Source organism: Oncorhynchus masou, chromosome 32 (assembly GCF_036934945.1).
Source record: "Oncorhynchus masou masou isolate Uvic2021 chromosome 32, UVic_Omas_1.1, whole genome shotgun sequence".
Classification (NCBI taxonomy): Eukaryota; Metazoa; Chordata; class Actinopteri; order Salmoniformes; family Salmonidae; genus Oncorhynchus; species Oncorhynchus masou.
Window position 1 is genome coordinate 41,002,914 of NC_088243.1, and position 17,158 is coordinate 41,020,071.

Consider the following 17,158-nt stretch of genomic DNA (forward strand, 5'->3'; position numbering starts at 1 on the left):
TTTATTCTCCAGTGATTGCATGTTGGCTAATAGAACAGATGGTACAGGCGGTTTACCCGACAAATTCTCACAAGCCCCTAGTATTTCCTTCTTTTCTTCATGCGAATGACAGGGATTTGGGCCTTGTCTGGGAGCAACATTATATCCGTTGTATCTGACTCATTAAAGAAAAAATCTTCATCCAGTTCGAGGTGAGTATTCGCTGTTCTGATATCCAGAAGCTCTTTTCAGTCACAAAAGATGGTAGCACCAACATTATGTACAAAATAAGTCACAAACAATGTGGAAAAAACACACAAAATAGCACAATTGGTTAGATGCCCGTGAAACGGCAGCCATCCCCTGCATCTGTCAGGGCAATAATAGTTCAGTGGCACTAAACATCAAAGAGAGCACATTGAAAAAAGGAAAGTCTGCTGCAGTGTAAAACACTGGAACGATAGAGGGAAAATGAGAGTAAAAGAGAGAGGGGGTCTTAGCTGTTGACGTCAGGCTTGCAGTAGCATTGTCTGTCCATCTGATGGTTTGTTGGTTTGTATGCTTCGCAATAATGTTGCTACTAATCCATGCGATCAGTAACAGGAGCGGTCCTGAAGGATTACAACCACGACCTAAAGCAGTAACACCGCCGATCGACTTAAACACTTTACAAACTAAGCACGCTGAAAATAGACTTCTGCAGAGATGCACACACTATCAAACTGCCGCGACAACTGAGAGCTCCCACACAGAGCCGTAAGAGCTATCTTTATTTTCTCATTCCTGACTGCTGATGCGCTTTTAAAGTGTCAGCGCCCGGTAAAGGCTTCGTGCAGGATTTTGCCACAATGTAAATGGCTCAGTAGAATAGAATAAACACTTGCTGTGTTGCAGTGTGTGTGTGTGTGTGTGTGTGTGTGTGTGTGTGTGTGTGTGTGTGTGTGTGTGTGTGTGTGTGTGTGTGTGTGTGTGTGTGTGTGTGTGTGTGCGTGCGTGCGTGCGTGCGTGCATGTGTGTGTGTGAAAAAAAGCTGTGTGTTTGGAGTGCATGTTTAATTGTATATCTTTGTGTTTATCTGATATTTTCCAAAGCTGACATTAAGGATGAACATGTCAAATATTTATAAATAGAGACTGGATAGAAATATTACAAATATGAACATTCTGATACTACAACTTTGTCATTCTACCATCGTTGAAGCCAGAGAGGGTAAAATAAATATGTCTAAGATTTGCCCATAAAATGTTTAATATTATAGTGGGCAATATGGAGTTTACACAGGTTTGCCAACTTTCACTGAGACAAAACTATGAATTCTGTAACATGTCAGCTGCACGCAGAAAATAAATATTGCACAGACCAGAGCTGGGTCAGAGCCTATTCACATCTGTGCATGCCAGTGGCCAAGGCAGGAATACCATTTGTCTGTAAGGGAGATAGGTTTGTCTCCCAACTCCTGGGAAATTCAGAAGAAATGGGAGTCTGGCCAAGAGTCGCACACTGATGGACACACACACAGCAAGAACTGGCTCAGGATCAGTTCTCAGGCTAAAGAGTAGAGTACAGCCCGCCAGCAAGCACAGTACAGACACATTTCTCAGAGGCTTTCAATAGCATACTGTTCTTAGCTCCAGAGCAGTTCGTGCTATACTTAGAATTCTATGATGTTAATGTGTTAGTCCGAAGGAGAAATGGGCACTGGACTAAGGATAGCTGTGGGCAAAAAATCCTGCAGCATGCACAAACAATAGGGGCTGAGAAAAAAATCTGTCACAGGGCTCCATTTTCTATTTCCAGACCAGAAGTTATTATGATTTGTCATGATCATCTCTCGCAGAATTTATTTATACCTGTGTTCAATGTGCCAGCAATGTTTTTCAATGCGTTTGTGCTTGGTCATAAAATAGCGCAGCACCCAAGACAAAAGAGCTGTCGATGAGGCAGGCGTCTCGCGAGAGACGTTATTTGTGACCTCATAAAACAGTATGAAAATCAAAAGAATCCTTATTTCTGTTTGTGTGTTCTACTCTGTTCCACTAGAATAAGACAGACAGGCCGCTTCACACACCCACATGTGCCACACTGTACCATTTCCTCAACCATTTTCTAGTGTTACGTCCATTTTCTCTTTCTACTGGCCCTGGTTAAAGTATCTGGGTGTTAAGTGGCCTCCTGGATGAGTAAAAAGCACAATCAAACAATTTTTTAAAAACTATAGCATTCCAAATATATACAGTGAATTCGGAAAGTATTCAGACCCCTTGACTTTTTCCACATTTTGATACGTTACAGCCTTATTCTAAAATGGATTTAAAAAATATATATCCTCATCAATGTACAGACAATACCCCATTATGACAAAGCGAAAACAGGCTTTTAGAAACTTTTGCAAATTAATGGAAAGTAAAAAACAGAAATACCTTATTTACGTAACCAATTCAGACCCTTTGCTATGAGACTCGAAATTGAGCTCAGGTGCTTCCTGTTTCCATTGATCATCCTTGAGATGTTTCTACAACTTGATTCTACTCCACCTGTGGTAAATGCAATTGATAGAACAGGATTTGGAAAGGCACACACCTGTCTATATAAGATCCCACAGTTGACAGTGCATGACAGAGCAAAAACCAACACATGAGGTCAAAGGAATTGTCCGTAGAGCTCCGAGACTGGATTGTGTCGAGGCACTGATCTGGCTCCATCATTCTTAAACAGAGAAGTTTGGAACCACCAAGACTCTTCCTCGAGCTGGCCGTCCGGGCAAACTGAGCAATCGGGGGAGAGGGGCCTTGGTCACGGAGGTGACCAAGAACCCGATGGTCACTCTGACAGAGCTCCAGAGTTCCTCTGTGGAGATGGGAGAACCTTCCAGAAAGACAACCATCTCTGCAGCATTCCATCAATCAGGCCTTTATGGTAGAGTGGAAAGACGGAAGCCACTCCTCAGTAAAAGGCCCATGACAGCCTGCTTGGAGTTTGCCAAAAGGCACCTAAAGGACTCTCAGACTCTTAAAAAAACAAGATTCTCTGGTCTGATGAAACCAAGATGGAACTCTTTGGCCTGAATACCAAGCGTCACGTCTGCAGGAAACCTGGCACCATCCCTACGGTGAAGCATGGTCATTGCAGCATCATTCTGTAGGGATGTTTTTCAGCGCCAGGACTGGGAGACTAGTCAGGATTGAGGGAAAGATGAACGGAGTGGGCCAACCAGAGCCCAGACTTTAACCCGATCAAACATCTCTGGAGAGACCTGAAAATAGCTGTGCAGTGACATTCCCCATCCAACCTGATAGAGCTTTAGAAGATCTGCAGAGAAGAATGGGAGAAACTCCCCAAATACAGGTGTGCCAAGCTTGTAGCGTCTTATGTAAATATGAAATTTCATTTCTAATTTTTTATACATTTGCAAAAAATTCTAAAAACCTGTTTTTGCTTCGTCACGGGACACCTGTCGACAACACCCGGTGAAATTGGAGGGTGCGCAATTCAAATAAATAATCGTAATATTAAACATTCATGAGCATACAAGTATCTTATATCATTTAAAAGCTTTACATTCTTGTTAATCTAATTGCGTTGTCCGATTTACAATAGGCTTTACAGCGAAAGCAGACCATGCGATCGTCTGAGGCGCCCCACATCAACACATTTTTCAACCAGCACAGGCTACACAAAATACAAACAGCGACTAAATAAATCACTTACTTTTGAAAATCTTCCTCTGTTTGCAATCCCAAGGGTTCCAGCTACACCATGAATGGTTGTTTTGTTAGATAAAATCCTTCTTTATATCCCAAAAGGTCTGTTTAGTTGGTGCCATTGATTTCAGTAATCCACTCGTTCAACATGCAAACAAATGAATCCAAAAAGCTACCACTAAACTTCGTACATACAAGTCAAAGACGTTTCTATTTAATCCTCAGGTACCCCAAAATGTAAATAAACTATAATATTTCAATAGGAAAGTAAAATTTGTAAGCACGTGCCCTCTTCCTCGCGTGCACAAAAACTGATATTGTTCCGGTGGTCTCGTCACAAAAACTCAAAGTTCTTGCTAGTTTTTGAAGAAACAAGCCTGAAATCTTGAATAAAGACTTTTGACATCTAGTGGAATCCATAGGAATTGCAATCTGGGAGCTGGAATTACGTAGGAACAATAGCTTTCCATTATAAGAGCCTGGGACCTCAACAAAAAAAATATTCTTGTTGGTCTTTCTTTGGATTTTCGCCTGCCATATCAATTCTGTTATAATCCCAGACATTATTTTAAGATTTCTAGAAACGTCAATGTGATTTCTATCCAATGCTACCAATTATATGCATATCCTGAATTCTGGGCCTGAGTAACAGGCAGTTTACTTTGGGCACGTCAGTCAGGCAGAAATTCAGGAAAATAGACCCTAGCTCTAATTAAGGGGTATTGTGTACAGACTGATGAGGGGAAAGCATTTTTAATCAATTTTTAGAATAAGTCTGTAAAGTAACAACATGAAGAACAAGTCAAGGGGTCTGAATACTTTCCGAATGCATGGTACTTTGGCAGGAATTAAAGGGAAATTCCGCCAATTTTCAACATCATATTCATCATCTCCAGCATCCTACATACAGTGCTTTGAAAAAGTATTTGCCCCCTTTCCAATTCTCTCTACTTTGGCATATTTATGATACTGAATGTTATCAGATCTTCAACTAAAACTTAATAGTAGATAAAGGGAACCTGAGTGAACAAGTAACACAACAATTGCATACTTATTTCTTTTATTTCATAAACAAAGTTATGCCACACCCACTGCCCCTGTGTGAAAAAGTAATTGCCCCCTTACACTCAATAACTGGTTGTGCCACCTTTAGCTGAAATGACTCCAACCAAATAATTCCTGTAGTTGTTGTTCAGTCTCTCATGTCGCTGTGGAGGAATTTTGGACCACTCTTCCATGCATTACTGCTTTAACTCAGCAACATTTGTGGGTTTTCAAGCATGAACTGCTCATTTCAAGTCCTGCCATCTCAATTGGGATTAGGTCTGGACTTCGACTAGGTCATTCCAAAACTTTACATTTGTAGCTTTTTAGCCATTTCCATGTAGACTTGATGGATGGCCTGACATTCTCCTGTAGAATTCTCTGATACAGAGCAGAATTCATGGTTCATTGTATTAAGGTACGTCGTCCAGGTCCTGAGGCAGCAAAGCATCCCCAAACCATCAGACAACCAGCACCATGCTTGACTGGTTGTATAAGGTTCTAACTGTGGAATAAAGTGTTTGGGTTTTCACCAGGCATAATTGAACCCATACTGTACAAAAAGTTATACTTTTGACTCATCTGTCCATAGAACATTCTTTCAAAAGTCATCCAGGTTCTTTTTGGCAAACTTGAGTCAACTTTTTGGACAAGATGGGTCCCATTGGGTGTTGCATAACTTTGGAATTGGGTGTAGCATAACTTTGTTAATTAAATAAATGAAATAAGCTTCCTTTTTTTGTTATTTGTAAACTCAGATTCCCGTTATCTAATATTAGGTTTTGGTTGAAGCTCTGATAACATACTGTCACGCCCTGACCTTAGTTATCTTTGTTTTCTTTGTTATTTTGGTTAGGTCAGGGTGTGACGAGGGTGGTTTGTGTAGTTTTTATATTGTCTAGGGTTTTTTGTATGTCTAGGGGTTGTTGTATATCTAGGTGGTTATATGTCTATGGTTGCCTGGATTGGTTCCCAATCAGAGGCAGCTGTTTATCGTTGTCTCTGATTGGGGACCATATTTAGGTAGCCATATTCCTTGGGTATTTCATGGGTCATTGTCTATGTGTAGTTGCCTGTCAGCACTCGGTTTATATAGCTTCACGGTCGTTTTGTTAGTTTGTTTAGTGTTCTTCGTTTAATAAAGAAGAATGTATTCATATCACACTGCACCTTGGTATCCTCGTTATGACGAACGTGACACCTTCAGTATCAAAAATGGCCCAAAATAGAGAAAATTAGAAAGGGGGCAAATACTTTTTCACGGCACTGTATGTGAAAATGGCAAGTTTATATCTTTATTATTTGGTGCCCCTGCACATTGACTACCGGTATCCCCTGTATATAGCCTCGCTACTGTTATTTTATTGTTGCTCCTTAATTATTTATTTTTCTTTTTCTTTTATTTACTTATTTTTTACTTCAGTTTATTTAAGTAAATACTTTCTTAACACTTATTTTTCTTTAAACTACATTGTTGTTAAGGGATTTTAAGTAAGCATTTCACTGTAAGGCCTGTTGTATTTGGCGCATGTGACAAATATAATTTGATTTGATGTTAGGCCCTGTTCTGACTATGCCATATGGCTGTGGGCTACACTAGTTTATTTAGCAGACAAAATTTGCTGAATAAAATAGAAAGGATATTTTCTCCAAATGATTTTAGGGAGTGTGCACATGCGGCTATTCTGTGTTGAGCGGTTAACAAAGAAACAGGTATGCTTAGTTTAGAGTTATTTATGTAACTTTGGTTGTAACACAAATGTTGGGCTATATGTTTTGATTTTTTATACATTCTAAGGCTGCATGATGCGACTCTAATGATGATTTGAACAAAGCCGCATGAAAGGTATGAGCTCTGCTTAGTTTTTGCGCAGGCTGTACACACTTCATCAGTATATCATTCACAATTTGACATGCACTCGATAATGCCTTGAATTTCCCGGCTGCATCCCCTTTGTGTGGCTGTAATGCCCCCTAAAAAAATCCATGCCTTTTGCGTCCAGTGGCCGTTGTGCCCTTGAGTTGTGTGCCTCTCACTCACATGGCTCTCAGTCAGGTGATCGGGTCTATCTCAAAGGCTACAAGTGAAGACAGACACATCGGGGACACAACTTTACACGTCCGTATCCAATTCCGAGGCACATATTGAATATATTGGAAGAACTGTCCACATTTACTTTCATCAGCCAACAAGATGAGTAGGCCTAACGAACAGCAAAAGCACTAGCATATGTCAATCTACTATCCCCCATAGTACAAAAGTTGACCTATTCTGTGTGAGAAATAAATATTCAAAACATTGTCCGGGACAGTTGTGGGATGCGATAGATCCCAAATGAATACAACCACTAGCATCAAAAAACATGTTTTAAGCAATGAGCCTAATGCAACAGATGAGAATGTTTAGCTTAAAATGTTGATAAACTATTAGGCTATTTCTTCACATTATAAGCGCAGCAATGCGCACACGGCAGCAGGCTATAAGCGTGAATGTTCCATAAGTTGGAAAACACCATGTTATGGTGAAAATTATCTTTCCCAAATTTGAAACTCACACGCAACTTATGTATGCCAGTTAGGCTATATATCCCTTGTAAAGCGGATGAATGCTTACTTTTAAGAAGGTATTTGCCAACTTTAGTTGTGATCAAAATATATAGGCCTATGGGCTAGGCTACAGGTGTGTGACTATGATTTGAAAAAGTCGCAAAAAAAGCTGGGCATCATTCACAAGTTCATTTTCATACCAGTGAGGTAGACTATACTGTTTTGAAGAGAAGGAATGTGCTTAATGTTAGGAAAGTTGAGAAATAAATATAGTAGGCTATAGAAAGGTAATGGGATCCTCCTCTTTTTAATAGAGGCCATCACTCTGTTTTCTCACGCAATTGCAAAGAATATAGAAATGTTGCACAACATGAGCTCATGGTTCTGTTATGAAGTGTTTGATTTACATTTGCATTGACGTCAGAGTGATTAAAGGGAGTACCAGGCAGTTAGCAAGTTTGGTAGGCTACTAATGACCATCAGCAGCATCAGAACTTGGAGAATCCTAATTACCGTAACTAAACGGTCACCTGGAATTTGAATGCCGTCATGACTCATGACCGCCGGTGTGGCAGTAATACGGTCACCGTAACAGCCCTACCCCACACTCTTGTCATTGTAATGTTGAAAATTGGGTCGGAATTACAGAAAGGGCCCAGGGCAGATTAGTTAAAGTCAAAGCCGATATTGAGGTAATTAACTGCCAATCTGATGTTCAAAAGTTCTTGTCGGTTGTAAGAAATGATAGTGGATACATTTCATGAAAACTAAAAATAAACTACAAAATCACAAAATAGCAAAGTTGCGTCGAAAGCTTGCAAAACGGCAGCCATCCAGTACGGCGCCATCGCCATCTTCATACTATACTGTATATTAAGTGCTTGGGCTTCTTACCGGTGAATCATCAGGTTTCCTCTCAACCACATGGCAATAGGGAATGGGCTCCGTCCCGTTCTCAAGTGATGTGAACACTGGAACACAAAACATTCAATAAATCACCACATATCAATGACAAATACTTAAATTATCAAAGCTATAGAAGACAGAGAAGCTTGGTTGAATCTCTACAGCAGTGGGATTTTATCTACTGAATGTCCTGGAATAAACCTAAGCATTCATTTTACAAGCTTTGGTAGAGAAGCTATTTCATGAATAAATACATATTTCAGAAAGCCACAGGGTATTCGGATGGGACTATGAACGGGGCAGATTCTCATACTTTAAGTTTGGGTCATTTTTTCCCTACTGAGCCCTGTCCAGATATTCAAATATGGTTGAGTAGAAATTCCAGTCTCTACATGTGGCAAGCAGAGATGAATACAGCACAATGTTTCTATTTATCTATCCTTATGGGACAGATGATATTCTTTGTGTGGAGCTTCAAATGGCATTTTGAATAGTGTGCTTTCTTTGACTTCATTGTTCTGGGTGAATGCTACTGTAAGCAAAAGGTCAGGCTCATTGGCTTATTTCTTCTATAATTAAATGTGTCTTTGAGATCTTACTCTGAGTACTGTACCCATACATAGAACTAAGATGCAAGTAGGGGAGAGTGGGGTAAGTTGAGCGGTTCTTTAATTCCACATCACTCTGTCAAGGGAAATATAGTATTTTATCTTTTAATAATTTAAAGCATATTTTAACTCAGGCTTAACACCTAACAAACACTTTGTACTTGTTACCTCATATCCCAGCAATAATGCCTTACAATTTGCTCGACTTGCCATTGGCTCAACCACTGGCTCAACTTACCCCAAGGCAAACATTTTGACTATATTAGCCGACACAGCTACATGGATGCACTTTCATGCTAGGTTTAGGACATACTTAAGCTTATAGAGAATCCAACTGATATATAGAACAATCTTAAAATTATCTACTTTGGTTTAGATACAAGCATCCTGAAACTTCTAATAAGGAAGAAACCATGTGGTTTATTCCTTCACAGACTCCATGAAATGATTACCTTTTTTTTAACCAAAAATATAGGACTCATTGGATTTTTTTTTTTTTTTTTGCATTGTAATTTCAGAAAATGTCTGTAATACACTGAGTATACCAAACTTTAGGAACACCTTTCTGATATGTAGTTGCCTTCAGAACAGCCTCAATTTGTCAGGGCATGGACTCTACAATGTGTTGAAAGCATTCCACAGGGATGCTGGCACATGTTGACTCCAATGCTTCCCACAATTGTGTCAAATTGGATGGATGTCCTTTGGATGGTGGACCATTCTTGATACACATGGGAAACTGGTGAGCGTGAAAAACCCAGCAGCATTGCAGTTCTTCAGACAAACCGGTGCGTCTGGCACCTACTACCATATCTCGTTCAAAGGCACTGAAATATTTTGTCTTGCCCTTTCATCCTCTGAATGGCACACATACACAATCCATATCTCAATTGATTCATGGCTTAAAAATCCTTCTTTAACTCCCGTTCATCTACACTGATTGAGGTGGATTTAACAAGTGACATCAATAAGGGATCATAGCTTTCGCCTGAATTCACCTGGCCAGTCTATGTAATGGAAAGAGCAGGTGTTCCTAATCTTTGTACACTCAATGTATGTAACATACATGTTTGGTGTATTGGTCAATTGTTTTGCAAGGCCTTCTACGGATTCTACGGAAAAGCTGTCAATGTCACCTCCCGGGTTCCGTAAGATTCATTCATACATTGATATAATTGATTTTCTGAAATACTGTATGTTATACAATCATGATAAACTTCACTACAGTCCAATACCTATTCTGGCAATACTTTCACTTTGAAGTTCTATAATTTTCTTAATGTTTTGTATACTCAGTGTATATCTGCAGTAATAGCGGAATGATAGTGTTTCACAGTATTACTTACTCGCCAGTGTTGTAATTGGCTGTGATATTCGGCTAATGATTTTTCCGGCCGGAGTGGCATCTGTTGTTAAAATGGGACAGCTGTTTTGACTTTGTGGCTGTTATCTAGTGGAAATCGGGTCAAGTGGCCAATGTAGAAATCGCACTGTTATTTCCTGGATGCTAAAAATCGCTCAATTTCCATTTACATGAGAAAACAAGCACTGAAAAGTGTAGAGAATCATTATACCATCTAAATTGCTATGAAATATATTTTCAATAACAAAAATTGTTTTTTTTTACAGCCCTTTGAAGCTGGTGGACTAAAGCCTAAAGTAAAAGGCTCATGTGCGACCCTCCGCCATGTAGAAGAAATAGGATGCATGAGATGGGGAGATTTGTTTTGAATGCAGCCTAGTACTGTTGCAATTCACCTAGCTTCCACTTTAGGGGTGACATTCTGAGAAATTCTAGGTATAGCATTTTTAGGATTATGGAGATATCATTAAGTAGTCAGTAATGTTTCATTCATAATGTCTATGCATAACAGAAGTGTAGCGGTTTTCTATATGCGATAGAGAGTCAGACCAAAATGCGGCGTGGCTATTGAGATTCATGTTTAATGAAAAACAAAGGAAACACGAATCAATACAAAACAATAAACGTAACGTGAAAACCTAAACAGCCTAAACTGGTGCAGACTAACACAAGACAGGAACAAGGACAATCACCCACAAAACACTCAAAGAATATGGCTGCCTAAATATGGTTCCCAATCAGAGACAACGATAAACACCTGCCTCTGATTGAGAACCACTTCAGACAGCCATAGACTAACCTAGAAAACCCCACTAAGCTACAATCCCAATCCCTGTGAAAAAAAACCAAGACAAAACACACCGCATACAAAAACCCATGTCACACCCTGGCCTGACCAAATAGATAAAGAAAACACAAAATACTAAGACCAGGGCGTGACAGAACCTCCCCCCCCAAGGTGCGGACTCCCGGCCGCACACCAAAACCCATAGGGGAGGGTCCGGGTGGGCGTCTGTCCACGGTGGCGGCTCCGGCGCGGGACCCCACTCTAACAAAGTCTTAGTCCATCTTCCTCGCGTCCTTAGATAGGCGACCCTCGCCGCCGACCTTGGCCTAGTAGTCCTCACCAAGGACCCCACTGGACTGAGGAAGCTCGGCACTGAGAGGAAGCTCGGCACTGAGAGGAAGCTCGGCACTGAGAGGAAGCTCGGCACTGAGAGGAAGCTCAGGCAGGTAATTGGCGGTTCTGGCAGACTGGCGGATCTGGAAGATCCTGGCTGACTGGCGAATCTGGAAGATCCTGGCTGACTGGCGAATCTGGAAGAGTCTGGCTGACTGGCGGATCCCGGCTGACTGGCGGATCTGGCTGCTCCATGCAGACTGGCAGCTCCTTGCAGACTGGCAGCTCCTTGCAGACTGGCAGCTCTGGCTGCTCCATGCAGACTGGCAGCTCTGGCTGCTCCATGCAGACTGGCAGCTCTGGCTGCTCCATGCAGACTGGCAGCTCTGGCTGCGCTGAACAGGCAGGAGACTCCAGCAGCGCTGTTGAGGAGGAAGGCTCTGGCAGCGCTAAACAGGCGGGAGACTCCGGCAGCGCTGGAGAGGAGGAAGGCTCTGGCAGCGCTGAACAGGCGGGAGACTCCGGCAGCGCTGGAGAGGAGGAAGGCTCTGGGAGCGCTAAACAGGCGGGAGACTCCGGCAGCGCTGGAGAGGAGGAAGGCTCTGGGAGCGCTAAACAGGCGGGAGACTCCGGCAGCGCTGGAGAGGAGGAAGGCTCTGGCAGCGCTGGACAGGCGAAGCGCACTGAAGGCCTGGTGCGTGGTGCTGGCACTAGTGGTACTGGGCCGAGGACACGCTCAGGAAGCCTGGTGCGGGGAGCTGCCACCGGAGGGCTGGTGTGTGGAGGTGGCACAGGATGGGCTGGACCGTGAAGGCGTACTGGAGATTTTGAGAGCAGGGCTGGCACAGGACATGCAAGGCTAGGGAGGTGCACAGGAGGCCTGGTGCGTGAGGCTGGCACAATCTTCACCAGCCGACTAACACACACCTCAGGACGAGTATGGAGCGCTGACCCAAGTGCCATTAAATCCCTGACACGCTCCTTCGGGTGAATTCCATGCCTAAAGCACCAACACAGCAACTCCCTCATAACTCTCTCCTCCAATTTCCCCATTAACTCCTTCACAGTCTCTGCTTCGCTCATCTCCAACACCGGCTCTGGTTCTGGTCTCCTCACAATAAACAAGGGGAGTTGGCTCAGGTCTGACTCCTGACTCTGCCACACTCTCCCTGTGCCACCCCCCAAGAAATTTTTGGGGCTGACTCTCGGGCTTCCATCCGCGCCGCCGTGCTTGTTTCTCCAACTCCATTATCCTGTAACCCTCTTCGCACTGCTCCAGCGAATTCCAGGCGGGCTCCGGCACTCTCCCTGGGTCGACCGCCCACCTGTCTATTTCCTCCCAAGTCGTATACTCCAGACTTCGTAGCTCCTGCTGCCGCTGCCTGTCATCACGCCGCTTGGTCCTGTTGTGATGGGTGATTCTGTAACGGTTTTCTATATGCGATAGAGAGTCGGACCAAAATGCGGCGTGGCTATTGAGATTCATGTTTAATGAAAAACAAAGGAAACACGAATCAATACAAAACAATAAACGTAACGTGAAAACCAAAACAGCCTAAACTGGTGCAAACTAACACAAGACATAAACAAGGACAATCACCCACAAAACACTCAAAGAATATGGCTGCCTAAATATGGTTCCCAATCAGAGACAATGATAAACACTTGCCTCTGATTGAGAACCACTTCAGACAGCCATAGACTAACCTAGAAAACCCCACTAAGCTACAATCCTAATACCTGTGAAAAAAAACCCATGACAAAACACACCACATACAAAAACCCATGTCACACCCTGGCCTGGCCAAATAGATAAAGAAAACACAAAATACTAAGACCAGGGCGTGACAAGAAGTGTATTTCCCAGTGTCACTAATGGCTGCCTCTTGGTACACCCAGTGGTGGAAAAAGTCAAAGTGAAAGTCACCCAGTAAAATACTACTTGAGTAAAAGTCTAAAAGTATTTTGTTTTAAATATACAGTACTTAAATATCAAAAGTAAATGTAATTTCTAAAATATACTTCAGGATCAAAAGTAAAAGTATAAATAATTTCAAATTTCTTATATTAAGCAAACCAGATGGCACCATTTTCTTCTTTTTTTTACAGATAGCCAGGAGCACACTCCAACACTCAGACATAATTTACAAACAAAGCATTTGTGTTTAGTGAGTCTGCCATCAGAGGCAATAGGAATGACCATGGATGTTCTCGTGATAAGTGCGTGAATTGGACTATTTTCCTGTCAAATCAAATCAGATTTTATTGGTCACATACACATGGTTAGCAGATGTTAATGCGAGTGTAGCGAAATGCTTGTGCTGTTAGTTCCGAGCCTGGCAAGCATTCAAAATGTAACGAGTACTTTTGGATGCCAGGGACAATGTATGGAGTAAAAGGCACATTATTTTCTTTAGGAATGTAGTGAAGTAAAAAAAAATATATATAAATAGTAAAGTAAAGTACAAATAACCCCAAAAACTTAAGTAGTACTTTACAGTATTTTTACTTAGGTACTTTACTCCACCGAGTACACTGTGTACAGTACTCACCATTATCACTATGCTTCCTGGTGAGTTCATGTTGACTGCTGTGAGCGACGGCCTCTTCTGGAACCTGGGCCAAGTCACTGGTCTGTGGGAGCAGATAGAAGCTATTACATCTAACTGACAGATTGATACCAGTCATTCAGATCACCCGTCATACAGTAGAAAGGTACCCAGAACATGCACACACTGAGAAACACTGCTTTCTACAACATCCTAATGTTTGCCACACTTCTGAGAATCGTAGAGGGTGGTCTAGATGTTGGACCACTTTCAGGACCACCATAAAAGCTTTGATGTCATCTTGAATTTACAAAAGCTGCTCAATGGAGCACCAAAACATTGACTAATATTATGACTGGGCTACAGTTGAAGGAATCATAACAACACTGATGATCCAATCAACTGAATGTGGAAGTAAAGTAATATGGGCTGAAAATCTGCAGTTGGTCATTATTATTGTATGTAGTGGTAAGCAAAAGGGGTGGGTGAGCTGAGTTTACTTGAGTTTGCCCTCTACTATCATTGATGGTAACCCTTGCTGTGATCACATTGTCCCAGTGTCTAAACACATAGTATTTTAGACCGATCAATAGCAGTTGCCGTTGACAGGACTGCCCTGGTTGCTTTGAGACATCCTTGTAGAAAGGGCTGATTCAAGTCGCAGTACAGTTAATGTGAGATTTACACAGATAAACTGCGGGAGATGAAAGGTGTAATTTTTATGCTTTGAGTCTTCGAGTCCTCCTCTCTGTCTTAAAGCTCTGTAATCTGAGCGTTTTTCATGAGCAGATATCTCTCCTGGAGTTGTCATTCCAATCCCCCCTAGATTTCCTTTATTGGTCATATTTACTCCTTATTGGCTGTAATTGATTACACGATCAACTGTGGTGTAAAGTACTTAAGTAAAAATACTTTAAAGTACTACTGTACTTAAGTTGTTTTTTGTACTTTACTATTTCTATTTTTGACAACTTTTACTTTTACTCCACTACATTCCTAAAGAAAATAATGTACTTTTTACTCCATACATTTTCTCTGACACCCAAAAGTACTCGTTACATTTTGAATGCTTAACAGGACAGGAAAATGGTACAATTCACGCACTAATCAAGAGAACATCCATGCTCATCCCCACTGCCTCTGATTTGGTGGACTCACTAAACACAAATGCTTCATTTGTAAATTATGTCTGATTGTTGGAGTGTGCCCCTGACTATCCGTAAATTAAAAAAAACACGACAATCGTGCCATCTGGTTTGCCATATTTAAGGAATTTGAAATTACTTATACTTTTACTTTTGATACTGAAGTATATTTTGAAATATTTACTTTTTATACTTAATTTTAGACTTTTACTCAAGTAGTATTTTACTGGGTGACTTTCACTTTTACTTGAGACATTTTCTGTTAAGGTATCTTTACTTTTACTCAAGTATGACAATTAGGTACTTTTTCAACCACTGACGATCAGATATTAAAGAACTGGAGTAAACATACAACAAGGACACCTGTATTGAAGCTGCTGTACTGTACTGTACTGTACTGTTCTTTGTTTCAATTGTACAATCATTGCATTCCAATCATTGCTGTAAGAAACAGAGCACGCTAGTTTTGGCACATACTTCAATGTGTGTCTCTCATCTGTACCATTAATCCAGCTGAATATAACAGAATATATAAAGTACATAATGTATTAACTTGACCCGTCAACCATGCTGCCAGGCTAAAATGCGTGATCAAACTCTTAATCAATTAAGCCAGTGTAGCAGCAGCCACGCAACTGTGCCGGAGCACAGATACACCACCATGTTTCCTAGGTGCCAGTATCTGTCCTAATGTACTGAGTCCCTACACTTATTCTCTGACTCAGAGGAGTTAAATGCGGAAGACACATTTCAGTTGAATGCATTCAGTTGTGCAAATGACTAGGTATCCCCTCTCCCTTTGCCTTCCCTTATTCACTCACAGGAGGTAAAGATTAATGCTGAGCGATCAGTCCAAAATGTCCAGTTATTTTTCGTTTTTTAAACAACTAATTGCTTAAATTATTTGAATACCATTGTGTTATGTTTTTTTTCTGTAGAGATAAATCAGATCAAGCCTGAACTGTGCAATGTAGCAGAGAGTTGTAGTTTCAAACCATCCAATATTCGAGGCGTCCTCTTTAGCATATGCATCAGATGTATATCAACCCGCAAAGTGCGCAAACATGCTTGATAAATAAATGCTTGATAAACTATAAACTATTGTAAAATATTAATTCAATAAATAAATATGCGTGGAAATATATAAAATATATAAATGTTTAGATAGAGTCAAAGAAGTGTTTTGTATAATTCTACAAAGTCCTAGAAAAAACATAGGCCTATAGCCTATTTTAATTTCCCTTGCAATTAAAACATTAAACTTTATTTGTATAATGATTAGTAATAGAGTTATAGTAATTAATCATGTCCAGTTACAGCTTGTTTAGACAAAGAAACTAAAATTATATAATAATTGTCCAGGTGTCGCCTATCTTCCCCATTATCCCCAGTGTATTTATACCTGTGTTTTCTGTTTGTCTGTCGCCAGTTTGTTTTGTTCATCAAGCCTACCAGCGGTTTCCCCTTGCAGCTGTCTTTTTTCTAGTTCCTGTTTTCTACTTTTCCTGTTTTTTTACCATTTCTGCCTGCCCTGAGTCTGCCTGCTGTTCTGTACCTTGTCACACCACACTGGATTATTGACCTCTGCCTGCTCTGACCCCGAGACTGCCTGCTGTACTTTATGGACTCAGATCTGGATTTACTGACCTCTGCCTGCCCTTGGCCTGTGGTTTTGCCTGCCCCCTGTTCTAGTAATAAACGTTGTTACTTCAACACTGTCTGCATCTGGGTCTTCTCCTGAAACGTAATAAATAATAATAATACAAACAGCCAGCTGCGCAGGTGAAATAATTTTCTGTATTCCTAAACAAAACCACCAGTGCATGAACAATTGCAAAGGATTAATTGCATGAATAAATATTTGTGGAAATATATTCATGACAAGATATAAAAACAGTCATTTGTTGATCGTATCAGACACTGTATTATGCCCTTCTACCCGTGCCTTTACACATGAATCAATCGCGTCTTCTCTTTATGCTTCGTGTCCACAGTCAGCACACAGCTTCGGGGCTTTGTGTGAACAAATGTGCCTCATTCCGCGTGCACCTACTTGACATTGTCTTCTTTTTCCCGAGTGGGAACTGTGGTGCTTGGGGAAGAGGGAGAGCAGGACCTGCTGCCTTGGCAGCCTGCTTGACGGCTGTAGCTTCTTTCTTGGCGTTCATGTGGTTCTCACAATGCTCACATGCCAGA

At 41.3% G+C, this 17,158-nt stretch overlaps 1 pseudogene; it reads right to left on the reverse strand.

Moving 5' to 3' along the window:
* The window catches only part of LOC135526074 (SH3 and cysteine-rich domain-containing protein-like), an 88,552-nt pseudogene that overhangs the window by 30,525 nt on the left and 40,869 nt on the right, over nucleotides 1–17,158 (reverse strand).